Below are 16,098 nucleotides of genomic sequence, written 5' to 3'. Positions count from 1 at the left end.
TACAAGTTCTTAAGCAGTTCATAGGAAAAGGTAACTGAATACAGCTCGAGCTTATTAGGCAGCGAGGCATTGAGCGATGTCGGGAAAAAATAACGGGTGCTGCCTCGATTGACAGTTCACCCTCTCATTGTCCGTGATTGGGTGCACTGAATAAAAAGCCTCCACTGGCCAACAATGGAGGCACACGCACAAACACCCTTTCCGACAGAATTACTTCAATCCACGATTTTCATGAGCTTTGATGGATATCAAACGCTATCTCAATCAGAGGGGAATTAGTATAAAAGCCATTGTAAATGGCATTACTCCTATTCACTTTTTCAAAGGTAATACAATTACAACGCCCCTTTACCACTGGTTATCTGCATTTTCGTTCACTAATGCCGTGTCGTTGTTAGCTCATTTTTCTTATGATAATGAAGAGTACTTCACTATCAATTCTGATAACGTGTGGGTTATCATCATAATTTCAATGTCGTTATTTGTAGCATCAATTTTTCTTATATAATGTAAGAGTCTTCACTATCAATTCTGATAACGTGTGGATTATCATCATAATTTCAATGTCGTTATTTGTCATCCAAATCATCAAATAATATCTCAAACATTTCAACCTTCACATTTTTTATCTACCATTTAATGAATACAAAAGGGTTTCTACAAAAGGGTTTCTGAGTGCTTTGACAGTTCACCTGAAGTCAACAAGAAAGCTCAAACTAAACCTAGTTTATGTAAATGGCAATCTTTTCGGTTTCACCTTGTGGAGCACTTATTAGAATTCGTGCACATGAGTACAGAGATGTATACTTTAACTCTATAAATAACCTGGTCTCAGTTTAATCAGTCACCGAGAATTTGAGAATAAACGCAATATTGTACTTCCTATTTGGTTTTATAAGCATCAAGATAGGTATATAGCTGCATATATCTACGATGAAATGCTTGTGATCAGAATAGCAACTTAACAGGAATTCATGAACAAAAAGCAATTCTCCATTGAAAGGAGAATATACAACGTACCTTTAAAAGCAGCAAACTCATCTTAGATCTACTCAGATCATTCCAGTAGTCGTCACTGGCAATCTGCATTCACATATGGAAAAAACGACTGTTCGTACAAAATAATAATGCGTTCAAATCTACACACTCAAAATTATCTTCTTCAATTCATTCTTCAGTGCAGTATAGATGAGCGCTTAACTCAAACACTGACAAGCCCTTCATCAAATTAAGTCGCTACACTTCTCTTGACCTCGTTTCACAATTTTTCTTATCTAGTGCGTAAAAACATTTCAATAAATAAAATACGCTAGAAAAAGAGAAACAAATTGTTTATATCAAGACTTTTCGGCAACGTGTGTATGCTGCGGCATTAAATGAGATAAACAACATGAACCAAGGTTTCATTGTTATATAAAAGTACTAAATCTTTTAAGAACAAAGCCATAGAATAATTCAAGCAAGCACAGACACCAAAAGCAATCTTGAGCACTAATATTATGTAAATATGTTAAGAAAATGTAACCTAAAAATGGCTGATAGGTTACTAGGAAAAGCTGAAATGCGACTAAAATGAAACAATAAAAAAATAGATTCATAAAAGAAGAACAGCAAGGCTGACGAAACATTTTCAATGACGAAGAAAAACATAATTTTACACAACTGTTGAGATCGGAACCTCGATATGAAACAAGTTTTAGAAAAAATAAATTGAGTAGCAAATTGTTTGAAATACAATTAAAAGAACTGATAAATGCTTATCATTCATAACTATGTACGCACCTAGTACTTAAGAACAAAATAATTTGGAATATATTTTCTCAGTTTTCTCGACTACTGCCATCACAATAATTTAGTTTCTGTTAGATCTAACTAAGGGTGATGAAAGTCAGCATCTAATGGGCCACAAGCAAAACTTGTTCCTTGGGATAAATATACTCCTCGCATAACTGGAAACATGAACACACAACAAGAAGCAAATGTGGAAATGGAAAGCCCTGTTCCCTGATCCTTCGCCCTAGCAGAGCATAGCATGCATTGAGAATGGCACTTTGGACTGGCCCTGAAACACAATCATTCCTTAACTTATTTATTCTGTTTTAATTTCTGAACTAAACTAGACATCAACCTACTCATATATATATATATATATATATATACTATATATATATATATATATATATATATATATATATATATATATATGATGAGAGAGATATGCATGATGAACAGATATAAGATGCTGCCAGTTCTTTTACACAATTCGATGTGTTCGACTCTAATAACGTCTTACTGCTACAACCACAGACTAAACTAGCGTTTTCTGAATTTTCGATATAAAAACCCTAAAAATACATAGAACAACTCGAGAAAAATCGTCAAGACCAAAGGCTAATGAACCTTAACAAGACTCCGGATGCGATAACGTCATCGCCATTTCACGTGGCATTGTTCCTCAGGAGTAGAGCAAATAGAACAGAATGCAATGTCAACAGCAATTACCTTGATTTCCATCAAGAGAAAAGAAAGAGATCCTTTCTCTGCAATGACAAAGAGCACCCCACACCCACTGGTGATTCCAAACCCCAAACCGTTGCCACTGTGTAACTCCTATTCTTGTTATCTCCTCAGAGAGATTATTACCTTATTCTTTCCTATGTCAAGGTTTATCAATTTCTCTAGCTGTCGTCTATGCCAGTCATTTTTATCCAAAATAAACCAACAAATGCAATATCAAAAATGAGACTTCGATATGACTCGTCTTACCCAGTAAGAGAGTAATATCCTTACGAGTGAATGATGCTTTCGGTGATCAACAAACACAGGGCCTCTCCTTTCCGCGTAAAACGATACGGATCACCAAGCCCAACCTGATTTGGGATTCACAGACTTCTCATCGCCAAGTATGGACGCAAGGAGAGCAGAGTGATAGACAGGGAGACTTTTGTTTGACTTTTTCCAACAAACACAACATACCGAACAACAGGCTCTATTCTGCTTTACCCTTTTCACCAAGTTACAGTTAGTACACGTACAAGATATCGATGGGATTCATTTTCTGTCCCCAAACCCCAACCTTTTCCACAGAAACGGCTGAGGGAGGAACAAGCACGTTCCATATGCTAAATTTTACCTCCCTTCGCTTTCATATGAGATTGCCAGGATATGTATTTTGCATAAGGCACGCCGCTGATTTACTCGTGTAAGCATTCATCATCATGTCTTAGGATGCTGCTTATAGAGCTATCACATCATTTCGCATCATCCCTGGACTTATGGGATGACTGCTCGAGAAAGACAATGAGCTGCAGCCGTTAATCTTCTTAGGATTTAGGACCGGCCGGCCCCCACCCCAGCTCTCTCTCTCTCTCTCTCTCTCTCTCTCTCTCTCTCTCTCTATCTCTCTCTCTCTCTCTCTCTCTCTGGAAAAATGTAAAAATAACTCTAGAGAAAAGAAATATAATTTACAAAAGTGAATCATCCCCAAAACCATAACCTTAAAACACACCACCTGATGGAAATATGTAATTGAAAGCAAAGAAAAAGGTCACGTTCAAACAGGGCATCTCAAAATCTTTATTCAAAGCCTCCTTTTCTAACTGAATACACACACAAAAAAAACCAGCAACGTTAATGCCTTTAAACAAAGAAGAATCACTTTACGAAATAAATTGTTACGGAAACTTTTCCCTATAAAATAAATATAGTGTGAAAGAGCACAACACATAAAATTATACAAACACCTAACATCTTAATAACACAGAGAGATTCATATTACAGTATCGCATTAAGACATACCGTAAATGAAAACAAAATAACAATAACAATTAACTATATTTCCAGAAATGGCGTATTTCAAACAATAGTTTTCGCTTTGAACTGAAGCTATTGGATGGCGTAAACCAATGCAATAGCTCACCCGAATGGCTGCTGCTGTTTGTATATTTTGAGTAAACGCTTTTGTCCAAGTTTAACTTCGAGAAGGAATTGAGCTAATTGTGGATGTGTAAACAGATGAAGATATCTAAATTTAACAACAATAGCAACAGTAGGGTGACGGTAACAACAACAACAAACCACCACCATGGTAACACAAATAAAACAAATAATGAAGACCATATGTATTTACTTGTTACTAAGTAGATCTCTACGTGAATCGCAGATCTATTCAACTAATGGTAAATGTTTAAGTCCTAACAAGCAAAAGTAGAGTAGAAATAGAAAGTTTCTTGTTTTTGTTTTTATAAAATAATTTCTAAATTCACACACCTGACGCAATGACCAACCTGCACTTCAGAATTTACATCTGCAGTTGCATCTTACCTAAATACTTTCTCTAGAACTCAGATAAATGAACCTCAGGTGCAACGCGGAACCATTCCTTGAAGATGTCAACATCTTCATGGAACATTTCACAGAACACTCTTGTTTTCCCTGGTGAAGTCGGTGTTTTAATTTTGTTGTTGTCACGTGGAGTTTTGGAAAATTACAGATGGACGAATAGTAATGGAAACGTGGTTGACGGATCAATGTTCACAGAAGTCACTGACCCTACAACAAAATATTTATACTGAAAATCTTGAATCGTTAAAAAAAAAAAATAAATAAATAAATAAATAAATTCATGCAATCTACGGTCTTCTGTGTTTCGTAACAATAGGTACACCAAACAGATAATAGTTCACCGGACAAGGCCTCTCACCCAGTTTGGGGAGATGCATAAAAAAAAGATGGCAAAATACGCTTAATCCAATTAAAATAGAAACGTATTTGGACATTATAAAAAGAATTACTTTATTCATTCAAAATATCTACTTAGGCAAAAAAATAGTTTATTATGCATAACAAGTTAAATATTTAAATAGAGAGAGAGAGAGAGAGAGAGAGAGAGAGAGAGAGATGAGAGAGACGAGAGAGAGAGAGAGAGGAGAGAGAGAGAGAGAGAGAGAGTCTCTCTGGCAACTGAAGACAACGATCAAATGCTAGAAGGATCAGGTTATGGGATCAGTATTCCATGCAGGCCAGGGCACGTCCCCTGTTAGGCTAAAGTACCTTCTCTTGTTGATAAGTCCTTGGAGAAGCCGTCCTTATAGGATTTAAACGGAACGCAGGAGTTTTGTAAATGTCCCTGATGCTGATATCCACAAGTGAGAGACGAATTTTCATTTATCCATTTATGCATACAAACATACATACATATATACATACATACATAAATATATAGATATATATATATATTATATATATTATATATAATATATATATATAATATATATATATTATATAATATATTATATAAATATATATATATATGTGTGTGTATACATATGTATATTATACATATTATTATACTATATAATATATAGATATATATATCTATATACATATATATATATATATATATATATATATATTATAATATATATATATATATATATCGAGCTACAAATGTCCTTTAATATCTAATTTGCTCTACCTCGGAATTAATATATTTTCATATATGTTTAACCGAGGGTGAATTTATTAAGCGATAATAGAATTGGCGGCCGACAGGCGCGAACCATCGACCTCTCAATTCCAGGACTGGCAGTGAAGCCTTAGCCAACCTCGCCACCGCAAGAGATATAAGTTTATGCCGCCTCCCATCTCAAATACCTGCCGCGCCCAGGTATTTTTTGTTCTGGAGACTGCATCAAGCCCATCTCGTCCTCGGTAGCGTGGTAGTGCTTTTGCCCGCACGTAGTCATTATATAAGTCTATCACATTACCGTGATTCATATACATATATCGAGCTACAAATGTCCTTTAATATCTAATTCACTCTACCTCGGAATTAATATATTTTCATATATGTTTAACCAAGGGGGAATTTATTAAGCGATAATAGAATTGGTGGCCGACAGGTGCGAACCATCGACCTCTCAATTCCAGGACTGGCAGTGAAGCCTTAGCCAACCTCACCACCGCAAGACTTATATAATGACTACATACGGGCAAAAGCACTACCACGCTACCAAGGACGAGATGGGCTTGATACAGTCTCCAAAACAAATAATACCTGGGCGCAGGCAGGTATTTGAGATGGGAGGCGGCATAAACTTATATCTCTTGTGGTGGCGAGGTTGGCTAAGGCTTCACTGCCAGTCCTGGAATTGAGAGGTCGATGGTTCGCGACTGTCGGCCGCCAATTCTATTATCGCTTAATAAATTCCCCCTCGGTTAAACATATATGAAAATATATTATTCTGAGGTAGAGCGAATTAGACATTAAAGGACATTTGTAGCTCGATATATGTATATGAATCACGGTAATGTGATAGACTTATACATATATGTGTACATATGTATATTATATATATATATACTATATATATATATATATATATATATATATATATATATATACACATATATATATGTATATATATATATAATATATATATATATATATATATATATATATATATAGTAGCTGAACAACCTGGCACTGCCCAGGGAAGCTGAATGACAACCAATAATCTCTCTCTCTCTCCCCCCCCTTTCCTTTCAAGATAGTTGCTTCAGTTTTATTGCCAAGCATTTTTGTTATTTTATATTTCACAACTTCTCGCACCTCCATTCCTATCGAAGCTCAACTTGGACTTGAAGGGCAACTGAAGTGTCCCTATTCATCCCAGCAACCTCAAAAACTATGGATTAGACACTAATATCTGTTTTACACCCCTTCCCACTGGGGCTAAACTTGGATTTACAGGACACTGGGAGTGTCACTTTTTATCTCAGCGACCTTGAATCTATAAATTAGATGCTAACATCTGTCATTTTTGGTTATTCTTACGTAATCATCTTCCCACCACTTTACACCACATGCTTCCTATTGGGACTGAACTTGGACTTGAAGGCCATTGGGAGTGTCACTATTCATCTCAGCAATTTTGTAAACTATGGATAACCACAAATATCTGTCGTTTTTTGTTAATTTTACGTTAGCCCCCTTGCACCCCTTTTCACTCCCCACCTCCCACCAGGGCTGAACTTGGCCTTGAAAGTCATTGGGAGTGTCACTATTCATCTCAGCAACCTCGGAAACTAAGGATTAGGCACTAATATCTGTTGGTGCCAGTGATGTCTTACCTTGACGGTATTCTTTCCCAGATGGTAAGTAATATGTATACCAAGTTTGGCTGAAATTGCTCAATGCGTTTTAAAGTGTATGTGGCACACACACATACAAGCATACATACATCCATGATATATATATATATATATATCTATATCTATATATATATATAAATATATATATATATATATATATATATATATATATATATATATATATGTGTGTGTGTGTGTGTGTGTGTGTGTGTGTGTGTGTGTGTGTGCATACCCCAAACACAAACCAAATTCAGTCTCGCAAGTATTGTATGAGAAAATTAGAATATATTCGAGATTTGAATTTTAAAAACGCGTCTTAATTTCTGTAATTTGTCAGCAAACTTCCTTTCTTTTTGCCATATATATTCTGTCTATCAAATGGCTTCGTTATGTAAATGAAAAAATTTTGTGACCTCAATCAGAGTGATGCTGAAACATTCATATATGTATTTTCCGAGTGACCTCGCTAAATACTCTGTGCATGTTGAATATTAATGAAAAGACAACAAAATGAGCTGCTGGGTATCTTTAATTAACATATTCTATCCAAAAACAGTTTTCCGTTGTAAATTTCAATAAAGTACTAATGCTTCTCATAAGTTTTCCTTGACGTATGTACTGAAATTCTCTCCAATAGGTTTTCACAAGCATATGATCATTCGGCTCTCTCTCTCTCTCTCTCTCTCTCTCTCTCTCTCTCTCTCTCTCTCTCTCTCTCTCTCTCTCTCTCTCTCTGGGAACCTTATTTACCTTTTTTCGAAGGATATAACATAGGGATGTTTTTCTTTTTCTGTTAATCTTCTTATGAAACAAAGGAAACCTTCACTGAGACAAATAAAAGTCAAAGATGCACAGCCATTTAAAAGTTATATAACAGAGACAATCTCAAGTTAATGTAGACAAATTTACTGTGTGATTTATAATATAGAGTATATAGAAAACTAACACTCACTGACAAAAATGACGACATCAGAACGAAATGGGAAAAAGGGCTGAATCCAGTGAAAGGTCGATACAATATACACTTGAATGGCGCTGCCATTAACAACAAATAAACGTGCTTCCCTTCACCTAGCAGCCTGAAGCAGGATCGACGATGTCATGGCGCAAGGAAGGGCATTTCCTGACCAGGTCTGTCAGGCAAAGGATTTACACTGATTTAAAGGGTCAGCGTGTCCAGCATTCCAATAGCGACGCCACAACACTGAGGATCGAATTACCCCATTAATGCAAGTTCATGCATCGCCCTCTGACCACTGCGAATTTAATTAAATCGATGCACGCACGGCTCAAGAAGCCTGGCAACATATGATTTCGGCCCTCATACACAGCAGGGCTGCGGGTCATTTGTATAATTAGCTTGCAGGGCATAATTCCCCCAACCACAGCATAAGGTAGGGAAATGGAGACGAATAATAATGACATACACCTCGGAATAAGCAAAGGACCGGAGAATAAAAAGGTGTTTACAGTCAAGGCTTATGCACGCCATCATCCCAACTAACAGAAAAGTGGGGATATAGGTTAATTAATGACATTACTTCGGAGAGAGTTGTGGATTTGTGGAAAAAATTAAATAGACATTTACAATAAAACGTCTCCTAACTCACTGAAGAATGGACGCAGACAGTAGATGGTACTTCATAAACAGCAAAGATCCTGAGATTTAAAAAAGAAAAAAGGAGCGGATGGCCCATTAGTGACTGAATGAATGAAAGAAGAAAAGTTTTACATAAAAATTCGGTTGATGCACATAATAAACATAAGCTGAAAAAAAACTTCAGTTCATAATAGTCTTGCAGTTCTTACATTCCAAACTGCAATTGTTTTACGTTGTTATTTTGCACCCGTTCAATATTTAACCTCACCTGCAATTGCTAGAGGGTACCACCGCACTTGAAACCCTCTGAAGTATTTGAAAACCCCTAACTTTCTCAGAGGCGAAAGCCGAAATCATGACTCGACTATCAGAGCACGAATGAATCCAAACCAGTATTCTCAGGTGCAGTTTGTTTTGGTGGAATTCCGTGATAAGGAAGTACCTTTACCTGCTAATCAAGGGCACTAAAGGTAAGATCTCGCAGATTCTTCTACTTCACAGTTGCTATCAAATAATATTTTCTTGCACCTGGAGTAGCGATGTCACTTGAAGTTGACTCAAGAAGAAAAATTGCCCATTTTAAGAGCTTGGTGGATCATACTTGTAATAATAATAATAATAATAATAATAATAATAATAATAATAATAATAATAATAATAATAATGATAATAATAATAATAATAATAAAAACGATGATTTTAGTTTGGTTATGTCACCTTACCATTTGAGCAAAATAATTACCAGTGAAATTTTATGAATAACCTTACGAGGGCTATGTGGTATGAGCGAAAAAAGGACAAAAAATATTCAAACAGGATGTATTGCGAAATGAGTCATCATTCTCAGTGGCAAAAAGGTAACGTCTAGGCAAACTAAAACTATAATTAGTTACGACTTATTAGGTTTTCTCGGATCCACTCTTCGTAGTTTAAACGAAACCACCGATAAACTTTAAAATTTTTGCAACTGGTTATGTCAAAAGAAATACTACTGTTAAAAACAAGTTTTTCCAACAGCTATCTTCAAAGATCAAAAAAGGAAAACACAACGGTTCTACAGAACAAAGAAAATGGTAGTGACACATGCATTAGTGATAGGATGATACTTCCAATTCATAAGAGAAGAAGGATGAAAGAAAATTAGGTTTCAAGAAGACATGTAGACTTTTGAATGTAGAAGAATGAAAATAATTTAAAAAAATAATCCGGCACTTGCTGAATCCAAACATAATTTCTCTTAGACACGTAAAATTATCCAATGGCAAAAGAGCAGTCTAAATCAATTCAGGATAAAAATGAAGTTCATTTCCATTGACCGACAAGATTAAATTAATAAATAAAAAAATTATAAAATGCGACTTCATTACCGCCATCATAATTTTGCATTGGTATCTCAATACACACGTTGAGCTTTTCTTATTTATCCTTTTGAACTGGTCTATCCTCTTGTTGAGAATCTAGAATTGTTAGTTTCCTTTTTCCTAATGCCCATAAACAGACTTCATGCTATATATATAAATTTTCTTGCAACTAAAGCTCCAAGCCGAGTGGAATCCCTCTGTCCAAAGTCGTTGTTTGTGCGAGGTTATTTCTTGTATGCTGCCCCTTTACCAATTGTCTTCATATACTATGTTAATTCATAGGATGCCTGAAAACTATCGGCACGAACAATATTTGCCAAAATTTCGAAAGCAAGTGTCACTTCTTCAATGAGCCAGAACGTTAAAGCACAAAATATGCTGACTGAGCGAAAATTCACTAATGGGTTCACATGAGGACAAGAATTCTTCTGCTATGTAGCTAGGAAAGTATTTATGTAAGCAAGTTCTAGGTTACTCTCAATATCAATCGTTACTTTCTATGGACTTCAATTTACCAGCATCTTCTTCAGTCTAATAAATCTGTTGTCGTATATGACTGAGGTAATGTGCTGCAACAAAATAAATGCAAGAAAGAATTCTCACTGATGGAAGGATGCATAACAAAAACTTGGTGCCAACCATTATAAAGTGAATAAATATACCTTCTATTTCTAAGAAGAACTTTCCATTTCATGAAGTCCATCATGCGAGGCAAATATAATTTTTGCTTGTTTGTTTGTTTGTTACCGTTAACTCGACTATGACGTTGCCGAGAAATGGCGTTTAACATCACGTAAAAACCGAGATATATGAGGTATATACTTAAAATCCAGTGAAACTTAAAAGTAAAAAAGGGTGCACCACATGCTTTGTTCTGTAAATTTGGTAGAATTGATTTTTTACTTAATCATCTTCGTATTGTTAATTCGATGCATTCTATATAACCTATAAACTACATCTCCTATACATACATTAACATTGCGCATATGTAGATCATAAAAATAATTATATTAAAAATAATCGACTTCTTGACTCTTTTAATGCTGAAGTGGTTTCCATACTAGGACTAAGATATCCTTGTTTTATTTAAATGCCTAATAAAAAAAAAAGTCGTTACTTCACCCAAAAGCTTATTCCCGCTTTGCAGTTGCCAAAAAAGAAAAAAAAAAAACGTACCATACCATTTCATAGAATATTTAATTCTTATGAAATGAATGCTATTGATTTATCCAAGACGGATTTTTTTTTTTTTTAACCAGTCTTCCTGGACATGAACACGAGAGATTTCAAAGAGTTTTACCACACTTTATCTGTTATATACCTTTTTTTTTTCTCTACTTCACAGTTCATATTTACTTCTCAAATTCCTTTTTTGTGTTAAGCTGTTTTCTCTGTTGAGGGTCCTTAGGCTTGTAGCGTTCTGTTTTCCCAACGATGATTGCAGCTTGGCCTCTGTAAAAATAAGTTCACTGTGAACTGCAACGATCGCTACTATCTTGCAAATGTATGCGATCGCATTCCATTGTGCCGGTATCTTCATTACTCCATTCCATTCCACTGTGAGCCATTCAAACTGCCACTCAATCCCACTCTGCTATGAAACCCCAAAACAAAAGGCCGGCCACCTGTTATTAGTTAGGATCTCAAGAAGCACAAAAAACCGTGGCCGTTAGGATGACACCCGAAATCAAACTGTGATCAATAGTTTAGCTTTCAAACACTACGCAGCACTCCAAAGAGCAAAAAGGGTTTTCAAAGCAAATTCTGAGAATACGATAGTTGTTTGAGTGGAATACAAATACACGTTTACACCATATTATGATAACTCCCAATAAGCCATACCGGAAAGACTTACTTAAAGATCTGTGAACATACACTGAAAATGTTTTAACTTTGAAGGCAAAACTGTAGCCTGAGACAAGGACACAATACAGAGCTGAGACACTGAGCTGAGGCATGTCGATTAAATGAAAGATAACTAAGAGCAGATGTATTGTCTAAGAAATTAGATTCTTGGAAGTCTTTGGAATGGCTTAAAATCCCTAAATACCAAGATTAAGAAATTCTCAAAATGAGTAGGGATAGCCGTTAAAGAAAACGCTACTGCAAAAATGAGAGGTGGTCACTTCAGCTGCATAACTACCCTCCTTACTGGTATGAAGCTATTTCTTTTCGCCGAACTTACAAGACCAAGTAACATTAGAGGCCATGAAGAATTATCTAGTAATGAATCACGTGGGCCTTCCAGCAGAGACTTTCATATCTTGTCATCCAATAGTCTCTACCCTACCTGTGCATTATGAAAGGCTTGCATAATTCATTTGTGTCTGTGGTATATGTATGCGCATGAATGGCGCAGTCTGGGTAAGGGACTTAACATGCCCCTGATCAGGCTCCGGTTCTTTCGGCAACAAATTATCACAGTTGCATGGACGTCTTCGAAAATTACTACGAAATACTCTTATATGTATGAAAAACAGTAATCTAATAGCTATAAAGTACACACATATGCCCCTGAAGCTCTCTACATAAACCTTTATTAGAGTACAACCGGGTGAACGTAGCTCTGAAATACACGTAAAATATAACACCACACCTCGGCATAAAACACGTATATCTAAAATATGTATGGACCGAAGACGACATACAACTGTTATTAGGTGAGCATACACAAAATAACAAAAATGAAAAGGAAAAGGGAAGTGAAAGACCAGGTGACCCTCTTAGAATATGGGTGGTGGTGGTGGTGGTGAGGGAGGGGTAGTGGCAGGACTTGGCAGGACACAATCCCAAATCACCTGGGCTGTGATAAATGAGAACCAAATGACAAACGTCTCGATCCCGTAAGATATTGTATGGAGGTCGGTTCGTTTTGGTGGCGGCGCCGCCAATATAGCGCGTTAAGACTGACGTTCGACCATAACACTGGAAAAGGGACTTGAAAAATGATCCTCCGGATTCCGAGGGACTCAGCCACTTCGACTCCTCCGAAAGATTAGACTTTACGATGTGTTCCATTTAAGGCCATTTTTCCTTGAAGAACCCGCAACGAAACTGTTGGTGCGAAGCAATTTGTGCTGAACAGGTTGGCAGTTTTTTTTTTTTCTTTTTTCGTTAATGTTATGAAGTCTTTTCGTAAGGTAATGGCATCTTTCTTTCTTTTTTTATTTGCCGAGTTCTTTTGCGTATATAGTTAAGATTGCAGCACTTCTTCGGATTCATTTTTTCACATATGGGTATATACTTTCGAATGCTCTGCAACCTATTCACTGCTCTTCCACATTTCTTATCGTTCCTGTCGGCATGATATATATAATTATTATAAGAACTAATATCATTTTTATTATTATATGACCGTCTTACTGTTTATCTTCATTTAAAATAGGCGGCTGCCGGACATGTGTGGTGACCGGTTTTATACTTTCATGACATTTTCTCCCTTTATTTTTACCCTTATTGTTAATTTACCTAATTTCCTGTGTGGTTTTTACCCCCCTGAATTCATAAGGTCATCATCACATCAATGTTAATACTTACTTTCTAATCAGTAACATTTTTTGCTTTTTTGTTTCCTTACAAGATCACTATCATTAATACAACAGCTTCTTTGGTGCTATATTTCCTATAAATACAATTCCATAACATTAGCCAGACCCATTACTTCATTATATGCTTCATCAGAGAGAAATTATGTATTGTAGGTCTTTCTTTGTTACTGTTGTCAGTTCCACTGCAAAATATGCTTCACATCTGACAGCTACATTAAAATGAAAATAAATCCTCAGTAAACAACTGACCATCACTAAAAATAAGTCGCATCAACAATATATATTATAGCACTGACTTCTCTAGTTGTTATTTGGGCTCTGCATAAAAAAAAATACAACTACAACAATAACCTACAACGCTTACGTCACCCCTCACTGAAGTATCTACTGTTAAAAAATAACTTGGAGAATTTGGTTGACGTCAAAGCTAACGTTACACGAAAAAAATATTTGAACAGGGTAGCTCAAATAACCAGGGAGCGCTTGCAGATATAGGCAGGTAGAGAAAAGGAAGAAAAGCAGTAAGTTGTTGGTGATGAAACGGAATGGAAAGAAAAGCAGCGGTTGTTTGGAATGCAGTTCAACAACAGAAAAAAAGGAATATGTAGCGTATGCCATAAGATTAACAGGACAGGCATTATTAGAATCAGTGGAAAAAGGGTAAGGTATAAGAAAAATTTAGTGGTACATCTGACTATAATCCTCGAGGAAATATAGGATTAGATCTTTCTGTAGTAAATGTAAAGGAAATTATTGAGCAATCGGAGACCAGACTCCACCTTAACTGAATGCAGTTCTAGGTCGATGGAGTATTCTCAAGATTGGCTGAATGTGGATGAGATAAGAAAGGGGTAAGAATGATGCAAGATAAAGTTTGTGGACGGGGTTGTTGAAGATTTAAGAAGCTGGCAAATAGAGGGCCACCAGGATTTGACAAAATTATTAATAATCATACAAAAAAATCATGCAGTACACTGGTGATAGTTTGATAGATCGGTTAACTGACAAAAGTTTGTAAGGTACTTCTGGACGAAAGAACGGTTTTAAAGTTAAAAGTGCAAAACAAATGTTTCTTTCCTGGAATGTAAGGATATAACATTATCAGAACGGCGATCAACACAATCTAGTGCATGTAATGGAAATAAATTTCTACCTTGCATCAAGATCGGGCCCAGAACTCTTAAGTGAATGGCAAGGGTGCTACCAATTGAGCCACAACGGTCTTAACAGAAGCTGAAGTCTGTATTTACACAGTACCTGATGGGTTGGTTCCCTTGGTAGGGTGCACACCTTGTGACAGAATTTCTCTCAAAAATACCCCTCAATCATGAGAGTAATAATAAAAAATTTGAATTAACGGCTATTTCTTTGGTTACAGGTGTGGCAGGAAGTTGGGTAAAACCACACAATTGAAAAATGAGCTTGCTGCCAGGGTAGGTATTCAAGTTCTAGGTTTTTTCATGGCCTCTATTGCTAAACAATAGCATCCTTAGCTCGAAAGTCCCGAGTTCAGCCCCAAAGTGAGGTAGAAGTTTATTAATTAGAATAATTGGGAAGCTGTAGATTAGGAATTTCATTGTAAAATAACATCCAAAACAGATATTGATGGGGAAGACTACCTTGGGTTTACACAAAAGGGGTTGTGAATCAAGGATTTAGCAAGAAACTGTTAGAAATATTTAAGAACAAGTGGAAAAAGATGCACGTGGAACACAAGGAGCTAGGTGAAATGTACAATATATTACTCTGAAATTATAGTTATGATGAGAGCAAGCATGAGTTAAAATCTGAAGATGGGAAAGTAACTGATTTGGAGTTCAACTGGGTTTAAGATCAGGTTCCGTAATGTCCCAGTAGATATTTAACATCTTTATAAAAACAGTGATTCCCAGTCAGAAAAGGAACATATTATGTAAGAGTAACAGTGTGGGATGAGAAAATGGACTGGAAATGGAGTGTGAATGGCAAGTATTTATTGACGATACAGTGTTCAATAAAGATAGCGAAGACAAACTGCAGAAACTAGTAAAATTTTTCAAATCTGTACGTAAGACGAAAAAGATAAGAGTGAAAATGTGTACCAATATGAAGGGCCTTGCTTTCCAACCAACATCTTCCACTCACTTCAAGTCTGTGGTTCACTCTCGGTTTACTGTCCATCAATACAATTGGCTATAAATGGGTACCAGGATCTGTTACATCAAGAAAAAAATACTGGGTAAAAGCATATGATATGATATATATATATATATATATATATATATATATATATATATATATATATATATATATATATATATATATATATATATATATATATATATATATATATATATATATATATATATAAATAATGTGTGTGTGTGTGTGTGTATGTGGGTACATTGAGCTACAAATGTCCTTTAATATCTAATTCGCTCTACCTTGGAATTAA

Source organism: Macrobrachium nipponense, chromosome 17 (assembly GCF_015104395.2).
Source record: "Macrobrachium nipponense isolate FS-2020 chromosome 17, ASM1510439v2, whole genome shotgun sequence".
In the NCBI taxonomy this organism is placed as follows: domain Eukaryota; kingdom Metazoa; phylum Arthropoda; class Malacostraca; order Decapoda; family Palaemonidae; genus Macrobrachium; species Macrobrachium nipponense.
The sequence above is the reverse complement of the archived record's forward strand: the minus strand, read 5'-3'. Positions refer to the sequence as shown.